The following is a 7869-nucleotide window of genomic DNA, read 5'->3' as shown; positions in this document are numbered from 1 at the left end:
CCCTCTCTCGCCACAGGCACCCGATCGAGGTGAGCACGCCTGCTCCTCCCCCTCCCCTACCTCTGCCTAGATAGAGTTCTTCAAATTTTAGTTGCGTCAAATAGTTAGGGTTCATCTATGGGTGGAAATGAATTGGATACAGATGCGGCTTGGATTTTTTCTTAGGTGACGTTTTCTTAGATGATGAATAAACACTAGTGTAATGCATAATAAAACGAGTAAAATTTGACCTTCTTCTATTTAGTTAGTAAGAACTAGGTACTAATTAGGTGATTTTTTAGTTAAAGCAATTTTCCCCGCCTCGATGTGGACGATGCCTATCCCGCATCCTCGTCATCGAGTCGGCGGAGGACGACACCTGCTTGACCAGATCGGCCATGTTCAGGATTGGGCTCCGCCGGGGTGGTACTGGGAGGCGCTACCTACCGGGGGGCGCAGGTTGGTGAGGAGCCAGCCTGTCGTTGACCCGAACCTTCTTTGGTGGCAGTCGCGTGGGCCAGTGATGATCCAGAGGCTCGAGGACTCCGCGGAGGTGGTGCGTCACCGTGTCAGTGAGGAGGACGCGCACGTCCGTCGCTACTTGTTTGCGTTGGAGCACAGGCCATTCTCCAATACCTGGCAGGTTCTCCGGGGATCTCACTGGAGCTATGATCCCGTGATGGTGCCTTCTCTGTGGGTGTCCACCGCCCGCGCCGATACCCGTCGTGTGCTAGAGTTTTAGTTGTATTAGTGATGTTATATGTATGACACTATTCGTGATGTATTAGTGATAATATTCGACGATGTACTGACGCATGAGATGATCTACTTTTGCTTATTGAATGCATGCTAATTTGAGTCCTATAAGATATTTTGAAATGTATATCTTGTGTTGCTCAATATCCAAGTGGCCGGTCATGTTGGCAGGTTACACCTTCGAGTGGCCTATGTTTTGCCGGAGTGTTGATTCATTTCCGTTCCGGCAAATTTCAGGCGCTCGATATGTCCTATTTTAGCAAAGGTCATGCCGGATTTTTCCGTGAATTTTGGCATGACTTGTGCTAGAATATGTAGGAAATATCGAGTGCCCCGGATTTGTGTGTTGAGTATCTTGGTAGTTGTCTTCGATCGATTTTCAATTAATGTTTTAACTATGAACATAGGAAATGTCTGACGACGAGAAGGATTTCGGTATTTGCAAATACTGCGAAGACGAGCGCGGCCTGTGCGACGGAATCTTCCTAGATGATGATAGGCGCTTCAGCATCAAGCTGGACGAGAACTTCAAAGTGGATACAGTAAGTCACAACGACAAGTCTTTTTTCGTAATTAAGCATGACATCTGCTTCATTTGCTTCAACTTATATTTTTTTTACTATTCTACTAGCGTATCCCCTGCCATGCAAGAGTTTTTGTATTGGATAAGATAGGTTTCAGTCATAGTATGGAGAAAAAGAAAGTTTACTTGAAGACCGAGCATGGTTATATTTTCCATGCGAAGTTATACAATTCAGACGACTACACCTATTTTGGATGCAAAACATGGCGAGCACTATGCAAGACTTATGCATTTGAGCCTGATGTGGTTATCACCTTTGATATTCGTCCGGAAGATGATATTGAAGGTAATACCGACATCTGGGTCAACGTGCAAATGCCTCCAGTTATAACATTATGTAAGTTTCTCAACCATATTTATGTCTTTGATATTGTTTATTCAAAAATAGTTGACAACTAATTTGTATTGTCAGCTTATTTCCGTGCAAGCAAACATGTCCAGCGCTTGGTAGACAGGACCGTATACTGTCCTGGGGCTGAACTCAACTGCGAGGAGCTCAGTCATTATGTTTCATGGCTTGAGGATCTTGATACTGTCAAGACAAATTTTCTTCCTGCATTTAGAAATGTTAGTACTAAAAATGTGCGACCAATAGTGTTCGTAATGAACTACGTTCACATCCATTTAGGAAGGATGGTAAGATTTTTACTTTTTGTCCTCATTGCATCTTTTCCATACATTATTTTTGAAGCTAAACTTCATTGCTAAGTATGTGACCATACGATGTTCTTCAATAGGGACTCCCGATGAATGTTGTGCCTTATGGGATTGAGACTAAAGGTATCATGAGTATTATCAACTTACGGCCAAGATATCCTACAGCTTACTTTAGTGCATTCAAGATTAGCGACGGATGCTTAATAGTGCAAGACTGGACCAAATATGTGTTGGGGGAGCGCAGTGAAGTACTAGGGAGCAGCAAACAGAGGTGCCTTCCACGATTAGGAGACAGGTTCATCTGCATGCTCCAATTTGATCAAGGAGGAGAGCTACACATGTTTTATGTTCTTTTACCTAAGAGAGAGTAGCAGGAGTGAGTAGCTGGCTAGAAATGAGTTTCAGGATGATGATGTGCTACACTATTAGTATGATGATAAAATAGCTAGTGTTGGTGGTAATGAGTATGATGATTATTATTAGCTAGTGTTAGTGGTGATTAAATAAATACTGTTGGTGGTAATGACAATGATGATGATTAAATATCTTGTGCTGGCGGATTAGATTCAAGTGGAGGCAACATGTGGTGCACATCGAAAGTACTACTAGTCCAAACTAGATCAAGTTTGGATTAGTAGTATACTTTTGACATGCACCACATATTGCCTCCACTTGAACCTAATCCACCTTCATTTAATAGACTGTTATGGATATAATGATGTAAACCTCATAACAGCTGGTATTGTACCAATATTTGTATGATGGCGCATAAATACACTAAAAATAAAAAAAATAAAAAAAATACTAGTAGCGATGGAAATAAAACACGCTGCAAGTAGATACCTTAGCAGTAGCGCGGTCGTGAACAAGCGCTGCAGCTATTTGTCCTAGCAGTAGCGCGTGATGGCACGCGTTACTGCTAAGCAATAGCTGTAGCGCCTTATTAGTAGCGCGGCCACCCGCGCTACTAGTGGGCACAAAACACGCGCTACTGCTAGGGTTTTCCTAGTGGCCACACGCGCTACTACCTAGTTGAATGTACATACATTGTATGAGAGACAGATGAAATAGATAGTGTGGAAAAAAGAGGGCATGAAATAGTTGACATGTATATTGTTTCACTAAAATGGATAGCATGACATAATTTCACATATATGATGTCTATCTAAATTGGATAGCATAGCTTAACATAATTCAAAGATATGATGAATAACTAAACAGGATCGCATGACATAATTCACCTACATGTTATCTAAGTAATCAGGATCGCATCATTTAATTCACATATGTGATTTATATGCTAAACAGAGGGCATTCGATATGATGTCTGAACTAAGAACATGGTGTTGAATATTGTGTATATGATGTCTAAACTAAGCAATGCAAGACACCATTTGCATGATATGAGCAGTATAACCGTGCCAAGTTTGAGCATACACCTCAGTGGGGGAATAGGACTGGTCATCTGTCTCTGAATCCATCTCTAAGGAGCTATCGGGACCCAACAAGAGATCTGCTTCAACAAGTAGCACTGTCTGCTCCGAAAGCCTTATTTTCACTCCAGATTTTTCCATCTCCCACCCAAATGGCTGATTCACAGGAAGAGTAGTTTAATGTACAAACATTGTCGACAAATGGAAATGTAATGAAGAAAAGGATGGGCAAGATATCATTCAAATATATGATGCCTGGTTAAACAGGATGGCATTGCACATTTCACATATATTATGGCTGGCTAAAAGACATGAGACTGCATAATTCCCATATATGATATAGAAACTAAACAGGTGGCATTACAGAACATGTCTAAACTAAGCAGATGACATATATGATGTCAAAAGTAGGCACTGTAAGGCAACATATGCATGATATGACTAACATCATCATGCCAAGGTAGAGCACACACCTTGGGGGGGGGGTAAATAGGAGTGGTCAGCGGCGTCTAAATCCGCCTCAGAACAGATATCTTCCTCTGGATTACAATCTGGAGAGGGGTGGGGAGGGTTTGCCATTGAACCCACCATGGAGCGATGTCTGCATGACATTGTATTGCCGCGCAAAACTCTTCTCTTTTTCATTACATGTTCAGCATGACTGTGTACAATATCTGACATGCATACGAAAAAAATATGGTGAGATTATGTAAGGAGAGCATGCAGGAATTTAGAGTGATGGTAACAACCAGTGGATCAACGTTTTTCCGTTGAACCAAAATAGCCCTAATGGGTCGACGTGAATGTATAGTAATAAGTGATGCAACAAGTGTACAACCTCTTTGCCGTAGCTATGTCGACCTCAGCATCATTGGGTTGGTCGCTGAAGCAGTTGAGGCAGAGGTGGCTGTCGGAGGTGTGGAGGAAGATCTGAGGAATCTGTAGACGGTGTCCTGGGCACTGCTCTATTGTGATGGGTCGTTCTGTCGTTGGAGCAGCTCCGGTGAGCCGTAAGACGTCAAGGCTGAAGCAACACAAGACAGACATCGTCAATCTCAAGTGGGATTCTAATAGCATCTCCAATAGATGATGTAAAATGGATGTAAAATTAACATTACGAAAAACCACCTGACTACAATAGATGAGGTAAAAACTGTTGACTCTGAACTTAACTGTCGAAACTGAAATTTACAGTGGAATCTGAATGCTACTGTCGAAACTGAACGCAATGGTAGAAGAGAGGAACTTGACATGTAGTTTAGGGAGGGCCTGTAGTTCATCTTCAACCTGCACCCCCCTGAGCCGCCAGCCACCACCGGCCGAATCGTCAGCCCCAGCGCCGCCTCGCCGCCCCGAAACAACTCGCCACCGCCGCCCCGGCCAGCCCTCTAGGCCACCTGCCCCCACCCTGAACCCTAAGAAAGATAGTGGGGTACCTCTCCGGCGAGCCCCCGTCCCCGCTGCGGGTGGTTCTTCCTTAACTCCGGCGAGCCCCCCAACCCTTGAAAATCGACTGATCCAAAAGTCGATTCAGTCGACAGAAGTGTGGCTTAATCGGAGCAGAGCAGCAGCACGAGCGAGGGGGAGAGCAGTAGCAGCTGGGCGAGCGAGCGATCGAGCGAGAGCCGGAGCAGCAGCAGCAGCGCGAGCAAGCGAGCGAGAGCCGGAGCAGCAGCAACAGATCCGGCTGGTATGGCCGCCGCCGCCGAAGGGGCCTCGCACTGGGGGAGAGCCGCCGTGGAGATGTCGCCCGCGGCGCCGTCTTCAAGGTAGCCGCTCCATGGGGGTGCAGGATGGAGCACCGTCGGCGCCGGGAGGTCGAGTTAAGGAGAAGGTGCGATGCGATGAGTGTACAACCTCTTTGGTGGCGCTGAGTAGGCCTCGGCTTCATCCGAGGAGTCGATGAGGATGATGCGGTTCCGGTGGAGCAGGTTAAGGCGGCGCTGTGGGGATGGAGCAGCCACGATAGACGAGGCGATCGTCGGAGAAGCTCCTTTGAGGTGGAGGATGGGGCGGCTGGACCGGCGGGACGGCAAGATGGACGACGGATCCTCATCCGGGGAGGTGGACAAGGGACGTCGAGCTGTTGCGGTGGACGACGTCGTCGGGGAAGAGGCTCCGGCTGGGCTGCGGTGACATGGCAGATAGAGGATAGTGGGGTTTCACGGCTGGAGCGGAGAGGTTATGGCGGCCTGGGATTTCGAATGGCGAAAACGGGGCAATGGGAGGGGGTGATGCATGACGTAGGGACGTGCTTGTCCAAAATGTAGGGTGTGTTACAAAAGTACCCCCCACCAATTTGAACTAGCGGCCCTTTCGGCTCAGGGTTAGAAGGGGGATTTCGCCTGTCGGGATTTGGGAGCTGGAGGGAGTTTTCGCGCGCGTTGTAATTTTGGGATAGCAAGGAGCGGGTTGTGAAGGCGCCAGTTTTGGGAGCACGATATCTGAATTTTCGGGATATAACAAGACGCGGGTTGAAATTTAGGGACAAGCCTAATGTGTAGTAATATTGTACTTGTACGTACCAAATCAATTCGCACTTTCCTCAACCAAAAAGAAAACAAAAAAAATAAAACTATTCACACCACACAAAGAGAGTCTTGCCCCATTTTACTATACAAATGCTATTCAAAGCTACTACCTCCTTCCATCTATATAGGGCCTAATGCGTTTTTCGATGCTAACTTTGACCAAATATTAGAGCAATGACATATGACATGCAACTTACACAAAGCACACCGTTAAATTGGTCTATGAAAGGTTCTTTCAATGATATAATTTTCAAATTGTGCATGTCATGCACTATTAATCTTGTTAATAGTCAAAGGCGGTCTTAAAAAACTCATTACGCCCTATATAGATGGAAGGAGGGAGTATGAATCCATGTTATGTCCGATTAAATTTTTTCGATTGCTGTATAATGCATGTAACCTACTCATACCAACATTTTAGTGCATTCCAAATGTCTATACTACCGCTGCAATTCGAACTAAATTTTAATTTGTTTCTCTATTTCAATAAGAATCTACAATCATGATTGTTGCCAACTTCAACCATCATAGTTTCCTTGCTATCCGCCAGATATAAATCGGACGACCTACAATGCAGGATGGCAGGCACACCATCATCAACAACTCCATTTTTTATAAGAGTAGAGATAAAATATATTAAATGTAGTATAACATGTTAATAACCACACCATGTGTATCACCGTTATATATATTCACACATGCGTCGGTTTAAAACACTATGATAAATTCTTCAAATATCTGAATTCGCTTTTTATAATGAAGTATATATAATCTCTATTCGTCCTTTACACCCACACAACCCTCTTATCTTTGTAGCTAGCACTAACTTTCTCTTGTGCATGCACACGCCCGCATCCCTCTCACCCTCCCTTAGCATTCTCTAGCTCCAACGCGCAAATTCATCTTTTTACTTTAGGTCGTTCACCCATGGTGTGTGTAGGCCCCCAGCTCCTTCTTTATGGTACACACCGATTGATATGCCTCTCTAGCCAGGTGTTCCTAGCACAAACACAAGCTTCCCTTCTTCTCTTGTCGCCGTCCATGCCTCACTCCCACCACTCTTTTCATCGTTCTCGTACTCGCACACTCCTCCCCCTCGATATAGTATGCCTCTCGTACCACCTCCTACATGCATCCCTCTCTCTCTATCCTTCTCCTCATGCATCATTTGCTTCTAACACACACAAATATGTATACCGATCGATCTCCCAACATATACCTAGATCGACTTTAACTACCCCCCCATCGATCGACGTACCTCACAAGTTATGTCTCTCCTTTCTCTAACAATGGGCAATTTATCTTCCTATGTAGTTGCGTCTGCCTACCACAACCACATCATCCCCCCTCATCATTCGTGCATGCCTCCTGACCCGTCTCACACACGCACGTGCACAGACAATAAGCAGCCATCTCCTCTCTTATTGATATTGCGGGCGTGCCCTCCGTTTTTCTAGCAAGCCTATCCCACCATTTGTTAGAAGCAACTCCACTACCACCCCCTCCAACACTCTAGCTCTATCTCTCTCCCAACCTTATTCCTCTCCTGTACATATGCATGGATGCCGATCGATCTCCCTTAATACATGAGGCAGATCGATCCCCTTAATACATGAGGTAGGCCTCTCTCCTCCTCCACACATATACCAGCCATTGTACCTCTATGGTTAACTGGGACTCCCTCTTCCCCCACCACACACCGATAGTCGAGCGCTGCAGGTAGGTATCCATGCCACAGAGACAAACTGCACACATGTCCCCTCTCACGTTCCAGTAGGCCAGCCACTCTATATCTTTGACGTGGGCACACACAAATTCGATGGCACTCTTTATCGATCGCACGCGCACACACACACACACATCATCCCTCTCTTCGATTCTATGGACACCTCAAGCTGATGATACCTCCACTCCCTTCTCGTGGATCGCC

The sequence above is a fragment of the Triticum aestivum genome, chromosome 5B, assembly GCF_018294505.1.
Source record: "Triticum aestivum cultivar Chinese Spring chromosome 5B, IWGSC CS RefSeq v2.1, whole genome shotgun sequence".
NCBI classification, from domain to species: Eukaryota; Viridiplantae; Streptophyta; class Magnoliopsida; order Poales; family Poaceae; genus Triticum; species Triticum aestivum.
Note: the sequence above shows the minus strand (reverse complement) of the source record.